At 40.6% G+C, this 24,073-nt stretch overlaps 1 protein-coding gene and 1 pseudogene across 1 annotated transcript in view; both read left to right on the forward strand.

Moving 5' to 3' along the window:
- LOC111144835 (renalase, FAD dependent amine oxidase) overlaps window positions 1-24,073 on the forward strand; it is a 246,285-nt gene that overhangs the window by 36,991 nt on the left and 185,221 nt on the right. The window lies entirely within an intron of this gene.
- LOC111144721 lies at window positions 17,439-17,876 on the forward strand (annotated as a pseudogene).

The raw sequence follows: 24,073 nt of genomic DNA on the forward strand, positions 1-24,073 counted from the left end.
CTTTAAAAAAGAATCATCCAATAAACATCATCAGCAGGAAGTCCTTGTTAGTTCCCTGCATTGACTCAGAGTGGAACAAGGCTATTTCTCCCTGCCTCAGGGGTCAGTGTGACCCCAACCCAGATTTGACCAGGATATAGAGCTATAAATTGCAAGGCTAACGAAGGAGCTATTGTTAGAGTCAGTTGTCTTCTTAAGCTTAAGAAGGTTAGAGTTCTTTTCTTTGACAAACATAATTTTCCTGCCTGGATTTCCTGTGCACTGTAGTACAGTGTGTTCTCAAGACTAATTCTTGGAACACTCTGGAAGGTTCATGTGCTTCTTATTTTGTTGCTACTTGTGGAAGGCCAAAGGGGTTGAATGTGTCAGACACATTGGGTCATTTGCATAACACACTACATATTAATAGAAAAGGCTATGTAGAAATTCAAGGATGTGTTTCATCTTGTTTCAGCATTTAATTTCAGATCATGGCCAAGTATCTGTTTTCATTGAGAAAAGCAAGAATTTGCCAAAAATCAACATGAAGCAAATGAATTACATCATGGTGAAAAAGAGTTAAGATATGTACACAGACACATTGTTCCATTCAGTTGTTATCAGAGTAGCCTTGTTTTCCCACTCCCGGGTTTACACTTTTCATTACAGTTTAGAGAACTTTTAGTTAGAGAATTCAGTTTATGTATTGCATTCTGAAACTGCTCACATTTCTATAATAGAAATGCTCATGCAGTTTTCACAGTCAGCAGGCTTATTGTGAGGAGACCTCCCTGATTCTGAACTATACTACAAAGCTACAGTAATTAAAGCAATATGGTATTGGCATAAAAACAGACATACAGATCAATGGGATGGAATAGAGAGCCCAGAAGTAAATTCAAATATATATGGTCCATTAATTTATGACAAAGGAGCCAAGAATATAAGTGGGGAAAGGATAGTTTTGGAAATAAAAGGTGTTGGGAAAACTGGACAGCCACTTGGAAAAGAATGAAACTAGACCACTGTCTTACCCCATGCACAAAAAAATTAATTCAAAATAGATTAAAGACTTGAATGTGAGACCTGAAGCCATAAACCTCCTAGGAGAAAACGTAAGTGATAAGCTTCTTGACATAGGTCTTGGTGATGATTTTTTTTAAATCTGACACCTAAAGCAAAAGCAACGAAAGCAGACATCAGCAGGTGGGACTACATCATATTAAAAAGCTTCTTCACAGCAAAGGAAACCATTCAGAAAATGAAAAAAATATATACCAAATGGGAGAAGATATTTGCAACTCATGTATCTGATAAGGAACTAATGTCCAACATATATAAAGAATGCATACAACTCAATAGCAACATAAAACAATTCAATTTAAAAATGGGCAGAAGATCCGAATAGATAATTTTCCAGAGAACACATACATGAAAAGCCGCTTAACATCATTAATCACCAGGGAAATGCAAATCAAAACCACAACGAGATATCACCTTACACCTGTCAGAATGACTATTATCAAGAAGACAGGAAATAACAAGTTCAAGAGCGAAGGAAAGGGAACCTTTATGCACTGTTGGTGGCAATGTAAATTTGTGCCATGGAGAATAGTTCTGGAGGGTCCTCAAAAAATCAAAAATAGAACTACTACCATATGATCCAACAATTCCACTCCTGAGTATTTTCCCAAAGAAAATGAAAACACTAATTCAAAAAAATATTTACATCTCTATATTTATTGCATTGTTATCTACAGTAGCCAAACTATGAAAAGAGCCCAAGTGTCCATGTAGTGATGAATGGATATAGAAGATGTGGTGTGTGTATACAATGGAATATTACTCAGCCACTAAAAAGAATGAGATCTTGCCATTTGTGACAACATGGCCGAAACTTGAGATATTATACTAAGTGAGCTAAGTCAGACAGAGAAAGACAAGTACTGTATGATCTCTCTTACATGTGGAATCTTAAGAGGAAAAAAAAAAGACAAGCTCATAGATACAGAGGACAGATTGGTGGCTGCCAGAATCAGGGAGGGGGTGGGGATGTGAGAAATATGGGCGAAGGGGATCAAAAAATAAAAAGAAAAAAAAATACAGTTGATGTGAAACAAGCATAGCAATTTTGAATCACAATCAAAATATTGAATAGATACGTAGAAAAAAGACAATGTGTGTCCTTGAGAGATTTGCTCTGGAAATTTGTACATACTCTATAATTCTCAAAATATTTTCTTGAAATTTTGGGGAAGTTTTTTTTAAGAAAAGTTATTGTCAACTCTCTTAAATAAAACTAGAACAAAGTTTTTTTGTTTTTTTTTTTTTTTTTGAAACTGCATAAACACGGATTTGGGAATTTGGATCCACCCTGGAAAAATTTTTCAAATTGCTGTTGTAGTCACACATTCTTTTAGATACACACCTACTTCTCTAGCCATGGTCTGAAACAATTTTTGACTCTTCTCAGACTATTTTCCACTTTCAAAGGAAAAAGATTTGCCATCCTTGCAGATAGTTAAAAGAATGAGCTGTGTTCTCTAAAAGCAGTCCCAGAAGGGGACTTTTTCAAAATGGTTAGAATAATAGTAACAACTCTGGTACAATAGGCATCACCTTTGAAACAGTGCAGTTGTCTGGATATGTTAGTGCTTAGGTATTTGTTGAAAAAATATAATAGTTTGGGATGCCTGGGTGGCTCAGTTGATTAAGCCACTGTCTTTGGCTCAGGTCATGATCCCAGGGTTCTGGGATCGAGTCCCGCATCGGGCTCCTTGCTCAGCAGGGAGCCTGTTTCTCTCTTTGCCTCTGCCTGCCTCTCTGCCTGCTTTTGTGTACTTTCTCTCTCTCTCTCTCTCTCTCTCTCTCTGGCAAATAAAATCTTAAAAAAAATATATAATAGTTTGTAGTTACATGTATCATAGTGAGGTAGTGGATACCTTGCTTTAGAAATTTTCACTTTCTTGAACCCAAATACAGTTGCTGCTCTCATGGCCACAGTAGCTTATGAAATGCTTGCCTTTGACTTCTGGAGGAATATGTGATCTTGACATTTTCAGGAATCATGATAGCATAACCTAGCATGTTTGTGCCACAACTACATCTTCTAGTAGTGAAAACAAATTAGTAAAGCAAGACTTCGCAAAATAGGAAAAAAATATTATATTTTGAAAACTAGGTGATTACTTGAAGTATTTTTTACCACAATACAAATTTTATAGTTGAAAATATATTAACATTCTGGTGGAGGTGGTGTCCAGTCTAACTCATCTTTGTGAGTTTGTGGCTTATGTTATGAAAGTGATAACACCGTATTTTGTTCATGAACGGTGGCTGAAAATCTACCAGTAGGATAAATGCATGTGAGTATTGACAAATTAGATCATGCACATTTGATGCATTGCAGAATAGCTTGATGGAGCATTCGAAAGTAAATACAGGTTTACTTTTGTAAAATCTCTGTTTTGAATGATTTAACTTTTGAACGTTTTACACGGACTCTGAAATGAGGAATCTGAAATCGGATTCAAGAAAGCATTGCAAGTTAGATATTTACAGAAATTAACCTAAACAACGCATCTGTGCTGAGTAACTTCTGTAGTTCCTGATGATGCATGAGATGCTGGGAAAACAGGAAGCGTACTTACTCCATGGACTGTGGGCTCCAGAGGATATGAACTGAACTAGGAGTCTTTGCAGCAACCCTGTGGCCCATAGACGTGTTCTCATTCCAGATCCCCGGGTTCTCTTCTCTCCTTTGAAGTGTGGTGAATTTGGACTCATGGTCTCCAAAGTCCTCTCCCATTAGAATATACACTATGATTTTCTGAATTCTCTTCTGTTCCTAAGTGATAGCGTCCTACCCACCCCAAAGTTCTTCGTATTCCCCATATGTACTGTTACATGCGAGTACTCTGGGGGAGCATTCCGTGAACTAGTAAAATCTTTTCACTCCCAGGTTGTATTATTACGCAACCAGAAAACATCTGAGCTTTATGAACACAAAGGACAGCGTAGACTCGACTCGTACAGTTATGCAGATAATACAACTAGCTGATCTGAAGGTCTTTTTTTAGTCCCTCAAAAAATTGGAGATACTTTTGCCTGAATTAGCTGGTTAATTTATCCACTGTCCACCTCACTTAGTCTTTTTAGAAACAATTTCTAAACCCCCTGAAACTGTAGTTTACGTTCACTCTGGTTTAGAGCTTATGTTCTCTGGCGGGTACAGAATGTGTCACTCCATTAAAGAGAGACTCTCAATATTGTTTATGGAAACAGGGAACAAAATGAAGTCATAAATCTGGAAGACACCCTATTTGGCCACTGCCTTTTGGGGAGAAGTAATTCCAAATAATTAAAAAAAGGGCCAGTTGACTTTTTTCTTAACCACTGTCCAGGAAGGAGTTATAATTTCCCTCAGTAACCTAAGTCAGCAGCCACGGGTGTTTTCTTAAGTAGGTTCCTTCTTGGGGAGAACTGGAACAAAGGACATGACAGGATAATGTCTAAAACTAACCCCTAAATCTCTCAAGTTTTCCTCTCGTTTTGCTTCTATTTTAAAGTCCTCAACCCATAGTTAAGCCCTCTTAACTGTGCAATTGAATTCAGTGCAACTGAGAATGTGCAAAACCTCAGAAAAGAAAAAAAAAATCAAATTTCACATGGGGAACGAAGTGTTTTATTATTTCTTTCAAGTTCTGCCCCCTTTACACTTTTCCGGACGCATCTCTGAAGGCAGGCATTGCAAGAGATTTTGAGGAGAGATAAATGGTGATCAAACACAAGCATGGCAGAAATGCCTTTTCTGAGGGTTAATGAGGTCACATTGTTTGTCATATTTTTTGAAGTCTTAGAATACTTGTGGATTTTTATTCCGATGACAAAGTGCAGCTGTTTTTATTCAACTCTTTTAAATAAAGTTCTTTCGTAGTACGTCCATTTCAGAATGAGCCAACTTCTGGGCCCCCAGTGAACCTTCCCCTGTGTGAACGCCAGACACTTCCATTATTTGTGGGAGTTAATCTCCAGGTTAATCTCCAAAGATAGATTTTTTTGGAATCACGTATAAGTAAATAAAAATCCCCATCTGGATCTCTGCATCTGAGGCTTGTTTTGAATTCATATATAAATTCTTTATTTCCACACAATTGTGCTATGTTAACCATCTCTGAACATAAATTACATTTTTCCACTGCTGAAATTCTCAAGTGACTCAATGAGTATTTCATTCTTTTCTCCTCCAGGGTCCCCTAGATTTGGAAGGAGTTCACTTATAAAACTGTCATCATTCACACCATCTTTTCCCCTGCCTTTTATTTTTATTTTTCCTGAAATATATATATAGAAAAATCCATGTGTATTAAGTACACATCTTGATCAATTCTGGCCAGCTGAACATACACCCATATAACCAGCGTCCCTCCCAAGAAACAAGACACACCAGTGCCCTGAGAAGCCCTGGCTCACACTCCTGTCCCATCACTGGCTCTCCCATTCCCCACTAGCTATCCGCCTAACTTCTAGCAGCATAGACTTTTTCTTGTCTGTTTCTCTGCTTCATTTACATGAAATCAAACAGTACATGTGCTTAAGTGTTTAGCTTCTTTCTCTTGCCATTTTTTGTAAGAGTTATCTTATTGATACATGTAGTTAAAATTGTTTCTTTTCTTTTTTTAAGATTTTATTTATTTATTCATAAGAGGGAGAAAGAGGGAGAACCAGGCTCCCTAAGGAGCAGGGAGCCTGATGTGGGGCTTGATCCCAGGACCCCAGGATCATGACCTGAACCGAAAGCAGATGCCTAATCTACTGAGCCATCCAGGCACCCAAAATTGTTTCTTCTTACTGCTGTGCAGTATTACATTGTAGGGACCTAGCACATTTTATTTCCATTGATGGATATCTGGGCAGTTTTCTTGTTGATGCTTCTACAGATAGTGCTCGCTCCTGTGAACATTTTTCTGGATTTCCCTTGGTGAGCGATTTGTATACATCTCTCTTGTATCTATATACATAGGAGATCCTCAACGTATTTTATGTTTTCAATTTTATTGATGAAAAACTTACATCACTGAGAATGTCTGATCCACATAAATCAACCAGAGTGACTCTGTTGAGTTGATATAATTTTTTTTTTTTCAAATCATAGAAACTTAGCGTTTTAGTTAGCCAGGCTTCCCTCTTGGTTTCAATCAAGCTCATTTCATTTCCACCCTGTGCACCGTCCACCTCTTGCCTGGTAGACCTACTCGTGCTCATTGTACTCATGCTTACTCCTCCCTCTTTGCTTGTACTTCTTAGTCATCATACTTCTAGTGATAAGTAACAGCAGCAACTGTGTATTGAGCACTAACCGTGTGAAAAAAGTTATATTTGTTACTTTATTTTATTTGACCCTCACATTATTCTCATGTTATGCAAATATTATTGTCCCAATTGATCAGTAACTTTAAAATTATGATTATTATGATACAAATCTACAAAACAAGGACTGAGAACAATGTAGTTAACCTTCATGGACTCAACCCTCAGATTTAATTTATGTAGAAAGTCTGACATTTTTGCTTCAATTTTTTCCTGTCCCCAAGATTTAGAATGAGACGACTTGCTCAATTCACACTACCATTAAGGGAAAGAGCTGATATTAGAGCCCAGATGATATGAGACTCTTCATTAGTGTCTCTGTAAACTCTATCCTCCCGCTCATACTTTGTATTATTTCAAGGTCTTATCTCCTTCAGATGGCTCTTCCTTGAATGACTCTATCCTGTTTTAGCTTTTCTTTTTCCAAGAATACCAGCCGGTGTTTATTCATTTAGCCAACAAATATTTACGAACCTTTTTAGGTACCAGGAACTATGCTAGTTAGAATCTTTCCATGTCTCTTGTAATTCTTACTACAGCCTGTGGGGGAGCTACTGGTATTGACCTCAGCTGACCCAAGGGGAAACCACAGTTTAGAGCCTAAAACCCTTTTTAGTACCCTAGATCTATGAGCCCCCGAAGCCAGCACCAATCTCAAGTGCATCTGCTTCTAAAACCAATGCTTTTTTTTTTTTTTTAAGATTTTATTTATTTATTTGACAGAAAGATCACAAGTAGGCAGAGAGACAGGCAGGGCAGGGGGAAGCAGGCTCCCTGCTGAGCAGAGAGCCCGATGTGGGGCTCGATCCTAGGAGCCTGGGATCATGACCTGAGCTGAAGGCAGAGGCTTTAACCCACTGAGGCACCCAGGCGCCCTAAAACCAATGCTTTTAATAACCTCTAAAATGTTCCTTGGCGAAGGAATGTTACTTTTTATTTTTTTAGTAATGGTAGTCAGTATGCAATGCCAGCTGGGCGTGAGCCCCTCTCCCCAGTGTGTGCCATCTCTCGTTACACAAGTGACAATGTCCACGTCCAGAGGGGTGTGTGACGGGCACCGGGTCGAGGGCTGCTCTGGGAAGCCAGGGCTGGATCCCATCTTCGCCACACCCAGTGCAGGGCTGCTTCTCTGTGACATGACGCTGCAGGTCTCCAGGCAGAGGGGACAAGTATGTGAACAGGTCCATCCAACAAAATCAAACCTCTGGTTAATTCTCTAATAAAAACTTTCTCTTCAAGTCCACTTCCAGTGACCTCATCATCCCATATGAACCTGTTCTCAGTCTTCACCTCCTTCCTTCAGAGCCTCCTTCTGAGGCGCTCTTCCCCTGGCTACTTGGCACCTCAACTCACCTTGCTTTCTCTCTAACTGCAATCATGCTCTCTCTCCTTCGTAAGTGACTCTAACCCCTTCCTCCTAAAATACAGCCAATACTCAAGGCTTTGCCTTGAACTCTCTCCGTCAGTGATTTCATCTACCCCAGGACTTCCTGTGCAGAAGACCCCAAATCCTTTTATTTTTAGCCCTGAGTTCTCCTTTGTGATTTCTTTATTTTTATTTATTTATTTATTTTTATTATGTTGTGTTAGGTGTAGACCCAGGGCTGGAGCTGCCTGTGGAGTGCAACTCGTGCCAAGCAAATTTTGGCATTTGCTCTCCTTCCCAAACCTGTTCCTCCCTTTCTGCTCTGTGTGGGTCATCCCCTTGGTTGGACATTCTCTCTGTCATGACCCCATGCCTCATTGACCTCTTGCCTGTGCTTTTGTAAGGGCTCTTCCTGTTCCTCGTTTCTACTTAAACCCAGCCTGGTAACTGAAACCAAAGTCCTCTTCTTAAGGGCACCTCGGGTCATTTCAGTCTCCCGTCCAAATAAACTTTGAGGGCTCCCTGGTGTCCACCAACTAAAATTGACCCGTCTGTGTCCCCTTTTTATCTAATTTCAACTGATCTTTCAAATCAAATTAATCTATTTTTTTCTCCTGATGTGTCTACACGTTTCCATTTCTGAATCTTTTCCTAAAGCTTTTTCTTTCTTTTAAACCAGAGATGATGGACACGAGGGGATAAGTCCCATCAAAGGGAATCCACTTCAAATGGGGAATGGGACCAACATTTTATACTAGGCAAGAATAAGAGGGTTGATTAGGGACTTTAACTTAAAAAATGTAACTGAAAATTATGTTATAAACATAAGTTTATTTTCCTTATAATTAATAAAATTTAGGTTATAAATGAAATTATGTGCTAATTCTTGGAAAGTACAAAGAGCAATTATTGATCAAGTTTTGGGCATGATTTTCTGGCAATTGTAAAATAAAGTGACTCAATCACATTGATTTTGACTTTTGCAACACAAATATAAATGATTTTTTAAAAATTTCAGAAACTTAGTTTTGTTTAGAGCACCTTTTAAATTAACTTGATTTTACAAGCACCACGTCAGTCCTTTAATTACTTGGGTTCTCTGTACTAGACCCTCATTTATGAGTGTCTTTGCATGGAATTTGAGTGGTTCTTCCCTGTCTCTCCTTTCATGGAACTGTATGCAACTGTGCAGAGTTTCCAATACCTACACTTAGCAGTAGGTTACTGTTGATGTTGTAATCATTAAACAATTTGCAAGACTTTCTGTGATGACCTGACACTTTTCTCTTAGGTCTTCTATGGTGTTTACCATGATCTGAGTGTTTGAGTACATATCTGTTCTACCAGGTTTTCAGTTTCTTGCAAGGCAAGAATAGTGCTTTGTTCTTTTCTGTACCTTTGTCAGAATCCATAGAAATGTCTTGTACATAGTAAAAATTTAATAAGTATTTGCTGAATTCTGTTTTCTATTGGTTCCCCAGTAGAACCAAGCTTTGCCTTTTGCTGGATCTCATCATTGGACACAATGCCATCTAGTTTATGGAAAATGGGCCATTGGTTTTTTTCTATAAATGCACTATACTAATGAGGAGTTCCATTCCAAATCAAAGACTCAACTTCAGATATAACCAATAGTGATATAGCCAACACAATAGTGTTTCATAAAAGATAGAATAACTAAAATCCTCTATGATAGCAAGTAAAACGTGTATTCCAAATCTTGTAAAATATTTATTGGTACATGATGTGTAATGGTTATTTGTGCTAAAATATATACATAAAATGAAAAGATATAAATTAAGTTATTTAACTTAAGTGTAAAAGTTGTCACAAAATCAGTTAAGATTCTAATTGACAACATTCTCTTCTCTGTCCTAAACCTAGAAGGGACTTTGGAAGATGATTTTAATAACCCGATTCTTTTTGGGACCCCTGGGTGGCTCAGTTGGTTAAGGGTCTGCCTTCAGACCCTTTGGGTCATGATCCCAAAGTCCTGGAATTGAGCCCTGCATCAGGGTGGAGGGATGTCCCTGCTCAGCAGGGAGCCTGCTTCTCCCTCTCCCACTCCCCCCTCCTTATGCTCTCTCTCTCTCTTTCTGCCAAATAAATAAGTAAAATCCTTTTCTTAAAAGACTTAAAAATATTTTTAATATAATAATTTTTAATAATAAAATATATTTTTATTTAAAAAATAAAATCTTTTAAAAATGATAAAATATAACTCTATTCTTTAAAAAAATTTTACTCAAGGAGCACCTGGGTGGCTCAGTTGATTAAGTGTGTACCTTTGGCTCAGGTCATGATCTCAGGGTCCTGGGATCAAGTCTCATGTTGAGCTCCCGGGTCCACAGGGAGTCTGCCTCTCCCTCTGCCCCTACCCCCTGCTTGTGTTCTCTCTCTCGCTCTCTCAAATAAATAAAATATTTTAAAATAATTAATTAATTAAAAACTTTTTAAAATCTCACTGGAGTATGCCTTAAGCAGATTACTTTACTCCTAAGTAAGTAGAGATTGTTTGGGAGAAGCTGACTGTTCTATCTACCTTAGATTTGCCTCATCTTATTTTAGGGGTTATGCGGTACCTCTCTGAGGACAAGATAATAATTTTGTTTCTACCACTAAGAGCTGAGCTAACATTTTCCCCAGTCACCCTTTTCTTACTCAACTTAAAGCCGTTCAGTAGGAGAACAAATAAATTCTACACAAGAGCAAAAAGTAGTCATGTCATTCTCCTTGATATTTAGTCACAAGAATACTTCACATACCATTGGAAAACCATTAAAACTATTGCCAGGTCATTGGAATGGGCATTTTAAAGGGAATTTCTGGCAGAAGACAATGCCCAGACTTAGCATGTACTGATATATCAAAATCAATGTTGAATAAAGGTGGCAAAAATCCAAGAGTGGTAGGAAATATGTGGCTGTGATTGAGAGGCATTGTGATCTATGAAGTGGGTTGAGGTGGTGACCACCAACGTTGCTAACATCTAACTAGGAAAAAAAAAAAAAAAGAATTGCCTCCATAACTTGAACAACCTTGCTCTCTCTTACAAAGCTTTTATTCCTAAGTAGCAGTGTAGTGTACCTGGCCTAATGTGGGTTTTTTCCAAATGTTCTGATAAATATACTCTGGGGTCAAATTAAAATAGATAACGTATGCAAAAATGAGGTTTTAAAAAAATTTTATTTATTTATTTATTTTTTAATAAACATATAATGTATTTTTATCCCCAGGGCTACAGGTCTGTGAAATGAGTTTTTATACCATTTTTTTATACTTCCCTTTCTTTTCAGTACCCGAATTTATCCTTCTGCCTTGGAGTTTCTCTTTGTTGCCCTAGCAATGCCTATTAACTTGCAGGCTCCTTAATAAAGAAGGCTGCCTTGTGATGTATTTCTCGATGCCTCCATGTAATCGTGACAGCTGAAATCAGATGCTGTTCTCTGTTCCTCTCCAGTCGTAACGTGCTATTTCCTAACCTTTAGCTAGGTCAGGTATTAGGACCCATGACTTCAGGACCATTTATCAAGAAACAGTTGCTCAGTTCAACTCCTATTAAATAATACTTCATTCAGACTTCTTTGGTCTTACCATGAAACTTTTTTCCCCAGCAAATTCTCATTTGAAACAGTTTATTAGAGAGTGAAGCAACATGCATTTCTGGAGACCATATGTTATCGTATTATGTTTCTTGGATGACCCTGCCTTGGTGCTCCCCTGTTTCCCATGGACTCACCCATTCATTTATTTTGTCATCAGCACACTCTTATAAGAAAGCTTTCACTCCACACGGCATTATACTCATCCAGAACGAATGCCATAGTTTGTGAGAAAAAGAACACATTTTCAGTTATCCAAAGGCTAAAGGATAATTATTATTTACATACCATCACTATGAGAATTATTACAGGATGTACTTAACCAGGAAGAAAAACAAGACCAAAGGAAAAAAATAAGACACACAGGAAGCAATAGTGAGCACAGAGTTTCATCAGTGGATTTGTACATGTAGCGAACTGTCACCTGCAAACGAATAGCTATTTTTTCGTATTTTTTAAAACATTAAACCAAGATGCTAGACAGCACCAAGGAGATTGTATGTGCATATGTTCAATGGGTGATAAAATTTGTGATTCCAGAAAAAAATAACTAGATAAAATTATAGCTTCTAAACTGGCAGAGGGGGGCGCCTGGGTGGCTCAGTTGGTTAAGCGACTGCCTTCAGCTCAGGTCATGATCCTGGAGTCCCAGGATCGAGTCCCGCATCGGGCTCCCAGCTCCACGGGGAGTCTTCTTCTCCCTCTGACTTCTCGCTCATGCTCTCTCTCACTGTCTCTCTCTCAAGTAAATAAATAAATAATATTTAAACTGGAAGAGGGAAGAACATGGAATTGAGGAAATGTCCGTTCAATAAAAGTTAAGAAAAGAAAGAAAATGAACAAAGGGAAGAGAAAATACAGAAGAAGATAACAGATGTAAGCTCAGAGTGTTGGTAGTCAACCTCATGTCAACATGTCAGTCCCACCGAGAAGGAAGACTCAGTGCAGGTGCTCTGGTGTGTGCCAGGTGTGGCTCTGAGTTCTCTATCCAGAGCAGCTCGTGGACTCTTAACCGACAGCCCACGAAGGGGGGGACATTTCTTACCCCCATTCTGTAAATGAGGATACTGAAGTGTAGAGAGAGTAGGTCTCATGCCGGAAGTCACACATGTTCAAGGTTGGAGACAGGATTTGATTCAGGTCAAGTGTTCTTGGGCCTAATACTCTCCACCGGCATCACTGTTTAATCGGTAATGTTGCCTGGGAAACATGAGCTGCAGAATTGTATATTCAGCATGATGCCACTTGTTAAATGGGAAAATCTGTAAAATAGTGGTCTATACATACGTATAGACCATAAAAATATGGCCTATACATAAGTGTATGTTAAAAGTATTGGGAAAACACATTCATCAGAATTCCAGAACGATGCCAGTTTCAAGATAGTAGTTATCTTTGGAGAGAGAGAGAGAGAAGTAGTATATGATCTCAGAGGGCTTCAGCTGTATCTGTTATGTATTTGTTTTTAATATATGGTCTGTGGGGTGCCTGCGTAGCTCAGTTGGTTAAGCATCCAACTCTTCATTTCACCTCAGGTCATGATCTCAGGGTCCTGGGATTGATTCCCGTGTCATTCTCCCTGACCCTGCCACCCCTCCCCATGTTCTCCCTTCCTCTCTCTTTCTGTGTCAAATAAATAAATAAATCTTTAAAAAAATAATATATGGTATGAAGCAAACATGGCAAAAATGTTACACTTTGTTATGGCTGGGTGATGATTCACAAGTGTTTTTGTAATATTTTCTATTCTCTTTGTATGTTTGGAATATTTCACAATTAACATATTTTCTCTTAAAGCAAAGAAACAGTCCTAGGAAGGAGACTCTTCTCTCTTCTATACTCTAGGAAATTAGTCATTGAATCCTGAATTTTAAATTGTTCTTTTTACATATGGCTCATTCTGTAGAATACACTGCTACCCACCATTGTGCATGTACAAAACTGTAACAGTGTTGCTGTTTGGGGGAGCAGTACCTAACAGACCTTTCCTTCACTCGAATTTGGAACCAAATTGACAAAGGCAAAGAAGTCAGACAAATGCAAATCAGACTATCACCATTTGCTACTTACAAGACATCTTGGAGAATGTGGTGGGGTGTGTGGCAAAAGTGGGCTTTTAATACTGAACAGACCTATCCAGCCAAGCAGGTGGCCCTGGAGAATCATGGACCATTGGAGGGGAGGGCCTGCCCCTGTGAGATTTACGCCAGTGAGAGGCAAGACGGGACTGGAGTTTTCCTGCAGGAGGGAGGAAGCAGCTGAGCTCTCTATACCCAGCTCCTCCCCACGGCCCCTCTGGCCTCAATTCACGACTGTGGAAGACTGAGGCACGCAAGAGAGGCTGGAAGTTTCTAGAGAAAATTATCCTAGTGGAAGTCGGAAGAGTCAGGAAGAAATCTTCTATAATCCTCCCAAGCCCACTCAAACAAGAGTAAATCCTCCTTCTGTGGCTTCCAGACGCTCGGGATACTAGGAGTTTTGAGGACATGAGTCATTAATATCATTAATTCATAGCCTGATTGGCACATCTGGAAACAGGCTCTCAACCCGTCCCATCACAGCAGATATTCTTACCAACTAATTAGTTTATGTATGTATTTTCATTCATGAATTCATTTATTATTTCCTTTTCTGAGAGACTTTCTCCCTTCGTGCTCTCCCTTCTGGAGCTCTTCTCTGAGTGAGGTGCTCTGTGATCCTGCCTCAGAGCTGCCATTCGCCGTCATTTGGGATATTTCCACCACCTCTGCCCTTTGTTGTGCCCTACTTCCTGCTGGCTTGCTTCGCTCCCTCGTTGGGGTAGAAGGTGTCTCTCTGCGGTTTCCTGAGAACAGGTATGTGGGAGATCCACCCTTCAACCATGCCTCTCTCGAAGCATCTTTTTCCCACTCTTCTCTACTGCTTTCCATCTTTGGGGTTTTTTTCTACTCTTTTTTTTTTTTTAAGATTTTATTTATTTATTTGACACAGAGAGATCACAGGTAGGCAGAGAGGCAGGCAGAGGAGGTGGGGGAAGCAGGATCCCCGCTGAGCAGAGCAGAGAGCCCGATGCGGGGCTTGATTCCAGGACCCTGAGATCATGACCTGAGCCAAAGGCAGAGGCTTAACCCACTGTGCCACCCAGGCGCCCCCTTTTTTCTACTCTTTAAGTCTTCTTCAGTTTATCCTTCCTTCCTGCTGCTGCCTGTTTTTGACTATTTTATTTTTATTGTTGTGTCCTTTCTTATAAAATAAGATACAATAGCTTCTCTTAACCATCTGAGGATAACAAACTTTTTTTTCAAGTTTCCTTTACCTTTCCTCTTGGTTCCTGCTTTTGTTTGTTTGCTTTTGGCTCTTGGTGTTCTTCAAGACCGGTGACCCTTGGTCGTCTGTTTCTATTTTAAAGGCACACTGCTGTAACGCCAGTTGAAAGTTTCGTGTGTGTGTGTGTAGTGGGAAGAGGGGACCTGTGGGCTGGCACACTTCACTGAAGGAGGCAAAGTTCTGACCACTAAACAGGACTGCAGCTGACCCGTGTAGCCCCTTTGTAGGCATCAGAAAAAAGGATCCCCTGGAGTGCATGAGTTGTTGACCTGTGGATGCCTTCATGCTGATTAGAAAAAGGTAGCCCCCTCCCTTGTATGGGGGGTAAAGACTGGATTTCATTCTTTACTCACCCTCTCAGGCAATGTCTGTTGCCTGAGAAACTGTGAGGGCCCAGCTCCTGAATGTTGGTGTGTTTAGGCCTTGTTCCTCAGACGGTCAGTGTTCTGCCTGGGGGCGAGGCTGGATGGGGTTGTGAGGGTGTGGAGGGTCTAAAGGTCTGGTGCCAGAGTTCCAGGAGCCATGTAAAGGAAGAAAGCCAGGGATGGGAGAAGGTCTCACCAGTCAATGTGTAGCCTTTCCATTAATCCTCTGTTGCACTGAGGAGAGCAACCAGTACCCAGATAACCAAGCCTGTCTGACTCAGCATCCCGAGAGTGACCTCACAGTCTTCTGGTTGTGAGGGGCAGGGGAGGAAATGGGGGGAATCCCCGGAACCCAAGGACTCAACCATACTCTTGTTTTCTTCTCCATCCCTCCCTGTTCCTTCCAAGACACAGTTCCTGAATCTTCCTGGAATTCTGCATCTCTGCTGGCTTCCCATGTCTTACCTGCTTCTCAGACTTAGAATTCAGGCTCTCTCTAATGAGCCTGGGCAACTTCCCTGCATCCATCTACTGAACGACTTTCGAACTTTTGGTGCCGTGCCTCCCCTACTGTTTTCTCAAATGTTCTTCGTTCTTTTGTGTTTGTTCTGTTTTTATGTGGGTAATGTCATTTTAGTAGGAAATCGTAAAGAAGTAGAAACAAACACGGACGCTCTGTTTGTAGTGTTTCATTGGAAAGTCCTCATTTCTTTATCATTTGGGGCAAGGTTTCTGGGTTACTAAACTTCTGCATCGACTCATTCTAGCATGAGTTCTAAATTTGGTAGCGAAGGGTTTGATGCATTTTGCTCAAGACTGTAGTTGCTGCATTGCTCTTACTGTTTGGATCTTTTTAAGCTGATCAAGAGGCTAATTGCGCAGAATCTGTTTCTGATTTTCTTTGGCAGTAGCTGAGGTGCTAGAGTCCTTTGCAAGATTGTGAAGATGAAGTAGATTTAATTAAGGGTGAAGGTCCAGCTTTGGTGTGCACATTCATTCACTTGGACCTCCTGTCATCCCACAAAGTTAATGCTGCAGATGAATGGACCCAATCGCATCTTTACGGTCCTGCTTGTACCCTGCAGCAGCCCTCTGTCTAAGCAATAGAAAATAATATCGTTTACCAACCACTTGACCTGAGTGCTTCTTCTTTGTGGGTGAATATGCCCTTGCAAGATCTTAATTACAAGCCTGAATAGCTAATTTGGTAAGATACAGTGATCTAGAAGACGACGGATTACTTCTTTCACCACAAGATCTATTTGAATACCAGTCAGTGTTTGTGTGTGCATGTGTGCACGTGTGTGTACGTACATATATACAGTTGTGCATATATACAGATATGGGCATATGTGTGTGTATGTGTAGAATTGCACATCTAAGCTATGATTGCAAACTCAAGGAGTGTTATTTGTAAACATAATTCTTGTTAACAAAAATAACTAAATAAATTAAAAATAAAAACGAAGCTTGCTAGAAACCTATTTAGAGAGGCTCCTCTTCCCATGGCGCCAAAGGCTGTTGTGCTCTACTGTGGATTCCACCACCTGAACTGTTTCCAGAACTTGGGCGCTCTACGTGCAGTTACCAGGACGACCCCAGGGCATTTGTACATGTGAAGAACATTGATCATCCTGTGAAAGGAGAAGGTTTACAGGTTTCTTGCTCTGTAGAGCGTATTTCATATGAGGATTGAGGATTTTACGTAGAATGAATTAATGATGATATGAAGTCTTTGCTTCAAATATATCTTTCATACACACACACACACACATACAACAACAACAACAAAAATGCAGCATCCTCTTTTGTTACTCAGATGACAGAAAAGTCAAGTTTCTCCTTGCCGATATTTTTTTAAAAATATTTTATTCATCCATTTGACAGACAGAGATCACAAGAAGGCAGAGAGGCAGGCAGAGAGAGAGAGAGAGATGGGGGGAAGCAGGGTCACCTCTGAGCAGAAAGCCCGATGCGGGGCCCGATCCCATGACCCCGGGATCATGACCCGAGCCGAAGGCAGAAGCTTTAACCCACTGAGCCACCCAGGCGCCCATCTCCTTGCCGATATTTCTTACCATTGGGTCATCGGGTTGGGAAAATAAACTATAGTGTTTTTTGCTTTCAGACTAGGGCAAGGGTTTTTAGTACTTGAGGTGCATTGAAAGGCTAAATAGAGTCAGTATTTGGACAAAATTATCCAGAGAGCCAATGTTATACTGATAAATTTGGAAATGGTCTACTCCAGGACTATACAGAACTTTCTGTGGTGATGGGAATGGTCTGTATCCTGACTGTTGGATCTAGTAGATGCTACCACATATGGCTGTTGAGAACTTCAAATATGTGTAGTGTGATTGAGGAATTGAAATTTTGTTTAATTTTAATGAATTTAAATTTAAATAGCTAGCCTTTTCCTCCCTGGCTGCTTGAAGCTCGCCTGCCGCCATCATGAATGACACAGTAGCTATCCAGACTAGGAAGTTCATGTCCAACCAACCACTTCAGTGACCTGAACTGCTCCAATGACCAACAAATGGACGTTGATATTCTCCACTGCAGAAAGGCAACAGTACTTAAGACAAAATTTGGGGGAAAACTAGCCAAAATGTACAAAACCACACCAGATGTCATCTTTGTCCTTGGATTCAGAGCCCATTTTGGTGGTTGGAAGACAACTGGCTTTGGCATGATTTAGGAGTCCTTGGATTATGCAAAAAAAAAAAAAAAAAAAAAAAAAAAATTAACCCAAACATAGACTTGCAAGATATGGGCTGTATGAGAAGAAAAAAGGTCTCAAGGAAACAGACAAAGGAATGCAAGAACAGAATGAAGAAAGTCAGGGGGACTGCAGAAGCCAACGTTGGTGCTGGCACAAGTGACCTATAGGTTGCACAACAGAAGGAGTAAGGATTCTGCAGTGACTTTATCTGTGGTCATAGTGCAGATTTTTCAGAAGAGGGTTGATAAATTAACTAAGAACTTAAAAAAATAAATCTGAATAGCTAATAGATAATAGAATGTTCTTCTACAATTGCCTGGGACTATAAATTGCATAGTACAGTTATTTTGAGTAGCAGGTCTAGTTTACAAAACAGAAAATTGTCAGTAGCTTGACTATGACACAGGTCATTTATTCACACACCGATTCAACAAATACTAAGTACTCGCCAAGTTCTCTTCTATACTTACTGTATTACGCTACCTGTTGAGGTCAGCAACTTTTCCGTTGCTGAATTCATCCTGAAATAAATGAAAACTTTGTAAGGCCACAACATCTACGTGAAGCTGGCCAATTAAGGTTAGAACAGGAGAGAAAGAAGAACATGGCCCAGAAAGCCATCAGGAACATTGCCTACAGCCAAGGACAGAGGACAGAAGCCAAGAGACCTGAAGAATTGTTTGTATTTAATCAGTTTGAAGAAATGATGTATGGTTAAAAATTACCAGGAGATAGAGTTCAAGAAGCTAAAACAGAAATAAGGGCCAAAATCAAGTAGAAATTGTTTCAAGATTGGCAGGGTAAAGGGCACATCCCAGGAGACTGTTGTTCAACCAGGATCCAATATTGTTCCAAACTAAGCCAAGTGACCATAAGCCCAGATGAAATCCATCTAGCAAGCAGATGTAGACTGAGGTGTGAGCCCGCCACTCACTCATTCCCGTACACAGTGTCCTGGCTCAGCAGGAGGAGACGACAGGGTGAATTTGTGATCTGAACAGTGACATTCTGAAAGCACTGTGGTCCCGAGCCCCAGCTAGATTCTGCATTTCCCTACAATACCGAACAAGGACTTTTCTTGGCTTCTTTTTTAAATGGAGTCTGTGACCAAAAAGCTGCAATGACTCATGAATCTGAGATTGTAGAATGTAACAAAAGAATCTTTCGTTTTGTTCTTTGTAATTTTCTAAACTCAAAGGGAAGGATGAACTGTAGCCGAATGTTCCCAAGCTTGGAACCTGATATAAAGTGACCCCTGACTTCCAAAGGAGACAAGAATGGAGAGGACAATAATAAAAATGTTACGATCTAGTCATTTTGCTCTAGAGGCTGAAACTTACATGTGACCAATTCCTTTCAGAAAAGTTGTCACTTACTTTCCAAAAGTCTGTAAACATTCAGGTTTGTGGGATGGTAGACCGTTGAGTGTTCTTCTGCACTTAGCTGGGAATATAGATAACTGAATACAGTTGTTTTCTGAACAGCACAGTGGGACATTGGCAGAACAGACCTATAGCTAATCAACAACAATGTTTAAAAAGATCTTTATGATTTAAGGTTCAGAATCCACCCTTTTAATCTTCTTAAGAAAAAGCATTCTTGTGAGAGTTCCTTCTCACATTTCTTGATGCCTGAGTGTATGTGAGGACTTCAGAGCTGTAAAGATAGAACAGGATTTCTGTGTCTCTAAAGTTGTTCCTTCTTCCCTGGACAGCTGTTTCCATCCATAGTGGTACCCTCATGCTAAGGAGGGTCCAGAGCAAGAAATCCAACTTCCTGTTACAGTCTAGGAGACAGCACCATCCAGCCCCTGCAGGCAGGCAGTAATTGGGTGAAAAACCACTCTGGTGTCCCCTGTCAGGAAGCCTGTCTTCTCTTGTGTTACCTACAGGGAAGCCGACAGCTGCTTACCACATTGACAGAATGCTTAAAGACGACTCTTGGTTTATCAGCCTCCTCTCTTTGGTTAAATAAACCACATTTTTTGTCTTTCTCTTTGGGGCCAATTATCCTACTATTTTTTTTTTTAATTCCCTTCATCTCTTTGATCAGTCTCCTTAGGATTCCTTCCAAATCCTATAGATGTTTTCAGTTTGTAGACCTAAAATGGAGGCTAATCATTACCCTTCCGAAGGCTGGCCTGGTGCTGAGCCCGATGGAGTGAGATTGACTTTAGTCATCAGTTATATGCTACAAAGACTCTTGCACGGAACTCAGTTTTGAAAATTACACTGTAGTGTCCTCAGCTCATTTTAGCCCTGTTTTTTAGGGCCACAGGTTTTGTTTGTTTGTTTGTTTTGTTCTGGTTTTTCTGTTTTGTTTTTGGTTTTTTGGTTTTTTTGCATCATGAATACTCAACACCAGGCTTGCAAAGTCTTTATTGGCTCGGGAGGAAAAATCATCTCTGTCAAATCTGTATTGTTGTCTCTCTTGGCCAAGTTCTACAACACCATTGCCATTTAGCATTTTATTTGGTTCTCCAACTTCTCCATCAAGTTGGTGCAGAGGAAAGTTGTCCCTGTTCAGGCACTCGTTGGTTCCCTCCACATATGTTTATTGAACTCCTATTTTTTTTTAGGCACTGCCAGTCCTCCCATGCGCATTTTTAACATATCAATCAATCCTTTGAAATCACTGCTGCAACCTCATTGCAGCCCAAGGCAAGAGTGCATTGGCCTTGTTTATGGGGAAATGTAGTTAAGGAAGTATAAAAAAGTCTTCATTAGAACAAGAGACTTCGAAGACCGCATCAGGGTGATGTTCTGGTGTTGGAGCGACCAGGAACCCGAGCCTTTCCCGGCTGGTCTGAGCATTTACACCTGGGGCAAAAGTGAAGCATCCCTTACTTAGGAGTTTCTTGGGTAATACCAATTAACAAGAGTTCCAAGAGAAGTCACCCTCTCTCGTCCACTTACTGGCCAAAATCTGAATCTCCTTTTTTTCAGTTTCCATTCTGGTAACTGTGGGTGTTCCTGGCGTTTATTTAGTTCTTGGTGTTCGGTTCTCTCTGTTCTCTCCTTTGGTGATACGATCCTGTGCTACAGTTTTAACTCTTTTTGTCTGTATTTATCTTTGTATCTTCCCTGTCCGAGCCTCAGTTCTATACCATTAACAATCTCAAACACCATTACCTGAAATGTGTTTTATCTCAAATTGAGTACATTTTGTTCTCTCCCAAATTATTGCCCAGTCCTGATTGCTACATTCCTTTTGCTGATATCCACCTCCTTCACTTAGAACCTCCTTCATTTTTTTTTATTCTGCCCCTCTATCATTCTGCTCTTTCCTCAGGGTCACCTGCCTTGGGGGGGCCCCCCTTCATAATCCATATTAAACCATTATGGGAAGACTGAATTTCATCACATCATGCTTCTCAAAAATTTCCAGTGGTTCCCCCACATCTGCAGGATGAAGTCCCAACATTTCAGAACACGCAGACCTGGGAACAAAATGGGGTCAGAATATTAAACATGATTATTCTAGAGCCTTGCCTCTGTTCACTGCTCCCAACTTCTGAACCATCCAGTTAGTTCCCTGAAAGGCAAAACCTCTGCAGGTCAGGACGGGGAAAAAGAGTACCCTTGGTTAGGGTCTGAACCAGAACAGGCTAATTCAAGAATAGGTTGATTTGGACAGAAAAGATTTCAAGCACATTTCCCAGCAAAGCCTACAGAAGACAATGCATGTGGGCAGGAAATAAATAAGGTGCCCTAAGAGGGAGAAACAAGAGTGATGGAGGAGGGTGTGACGCACTGATCTCTAGATGGAAAAAAGTAGTGAACACTCCAGGGCTGCCCGCTACATTAGTATAAACGAGTGTCTACATGGCATCTTGGCCTCTTATGACTTGGCTTCCTACAACTCTCTCCAGCTTGTTTTCAGTAGGCTGGTATTCAGGGGTAGAGTTCCGCTCAGGGATTTAGAACTTCTCTTGGTGGAAGCTTTTAGGCACCTGTTCAGTAAGATATATATTCGCTGTGTGGCTTGGCCCTGCTCAGCGTGTGAGACACAGAGGAAGGCAGGGGAAGGCTGCGCAGAGGCCCCTCGGCTCTTCCACCACCTCAGTAGGCCCTTTGCTGTCTTAGCTTGTCCTCGGAGGCACATTCTTAGTGACATAGACATCATGGTGGTCGCTAGCTGCAGCCTGAACCAGGCCCATTACCCAAATCTACACATGTCTGGGCATGTCTTGTGGGGCCGGTACAGCTGGCAGAGAGTTCATGGGTGAGACGGGTCAGAACTTCTGGAGAGAAAAGCTGTCACGGGGTGGATGGAGTTAGAGTTAGTCCAAGAACACAGCTTTGGTGATTGTTGGGCGTGAACTGGAGACGATCACAGTGCCCATCGCTTGGTTTGTCTACCAGCCTTTCCCACTTGAAAGGCCCGGTGAATCCTATGGAGGCGTAGGCAGGAGGGAACTTGAAAGAAAAACAGAGAGCTCTGCCCTACAGTCTTGGAAGTCTGTGGGGCAAGACTGCTGTAGCGCACGTGTGGTAAAAAAGAACACTGAGTCCAGGAGTGCAGGATTCCCAGCCAACTGTCCACTTCCCATGAAACGTGCAGTGACTTTTGCATCTCATGACCTGCAGAGAGCCCAGAGCGCCTTGAGCTCTTCAAGGACTCCGGTTCATTGTCCCGAGAGCACTGGGAAGAAGTGGTATCCATCGGAAATGGGCAGTGTTTGGCAGATGCAGCAACGTCTAGGAAGTGATGGTGGGAAATCAGGGATCTGTCTGCCAGAGGCTGCCGATAAACACACTTAGACACTATCGAAGACTTCAGAGCCTGGGTTTCAGACATTGTGGGGATGGGGCCAAGAGCACACATGAGATAAACCATAGAGGTCGTAAATATTTGCAAAAGGCTTTGCAGGGCATCAGAGACACTGTGTTTTAACAGGTGGGACGTAGCACAACATGAATTCTTAAGTGTCTTGGGCTTAGAAGAAAGCTTTGTCTGGTTGTCAGTTGGTTTGTTAAGGAACTCTTGAAATGAATAATGATATTTGAAACTTTAAAGAGTGAGATAAGGCGTATTTTAGAAAAAGATATGTATTTTTTTGTTTTAATAAGTTTAAAGAAATGGTAACTGGGTCTCTGTAAGCATTGATCTGACGTTTACTGCCTACTAAAGGAGATATATATCTATGAAATCCTTTTTTATGATGCCTGGAACTTAAGTAGATGTTCAGTAAGTATTACTGTGCATGCACTTCTTATGTTTTCCTTTCGACCAGAAAGATGTTTATAATTTAGGGGAGGATAGGGCTAGAACATTTGCTAGGTTTGGACAAGAACAGAACTTTCAGCCTGAATATGCATCATATTCAACTGTGGAGCTTTTTTAAAAATAGAAATGCCTGGGAGGATCCCAGACCTTCTGATTCAGGATCTCTGGCTAGGGGACCCAGATACTTTTAAAATGTTCCTCAGATGATTCTCATGAGCAGCCAAGCTTCTGAACCATCGATTGGAAGCTGGAGAACGTGCTGATTTTCTGCTTTATAAAAAACAAAGCCAAAGGATTATTTCTTCTTTTCCTGAGGATGAACCGTGGTCACATGGAAAAAGTATGGTGCTGGGGTCTGGTCCTGGACTCGGCTCTGCTAAGGGAGAAAGTCAGTTAATCTCTTTTCTCCCAGTTTCCCAGCAGCTTAATAGAGACTCTGATTCTTGCTGCCCAGAGCTGTGAGGCATCTGGGCAAGTAAAGGAAATGAAGGAAATGAAGGAAAGTAAAGGAAAGTAAAGGAAACGAAGGAAATGAAAGCACCTCTCCCTAGGAGGTGATCTGTAGTAAACAATGACCATTACTTCCTCCCCTGTATCCTCTGCTCCTCTCTCTGGGTAAACAGTTACTCTTCAAAACAAGTGCTTTAGCTCCCCCTTTCACAGTCTAATGGGGGAGATGAGCACAAACCAATTATACCAACATTCATTCAGTTACAATTTTGTCAGTGTCACAGATGTAAATTACATGGTATGGTGGTCTCTAACGGATTTTCTAACCTAATCTACACAGTATGTTAGCCTTCTGTTTTAGCTATGTTTTTTCTTCATATTGATGTATTGAACTAATTTTTCTCCAGTGTTAATACAGGAAAGCTTATTGTAGGGAATAGAAATCCCTTATCCACAAGTATAAATGAACAAAGGCACACCGTGTTTTGCCCTTGGTTATATTTACATATGTATGTTGCTTCCTATTATGGATAAATATGTACACAATGCCAAGCTTTTTGAAAACCCTTTTTAATGTATTTTAATAAAGAATCTAGATTTTAAATTCTATTTAAGCGGTTGAGTTAAAGTCAAAAAGACTGGTTCTCATTATGGTCTAACTTGGCTGAAGTGACAATGAAGAAAA

Source organism: Enhydra lutris, unplaced genomic scaffold (assembly GCF_002288905.1).
Source record: "Enhydra lutris kenyoni isolate GAN:26980312 unplaced genomic scaffold, ASM228890v2 scaffoldscaffold12, whole genome shotgun sequence".
Lineage (NCBI taxonomy): Eukaryota > Metazoa > Chordata > Mammalia > Carnivora > Mustelidae > Enhydra > Enhydra lutris.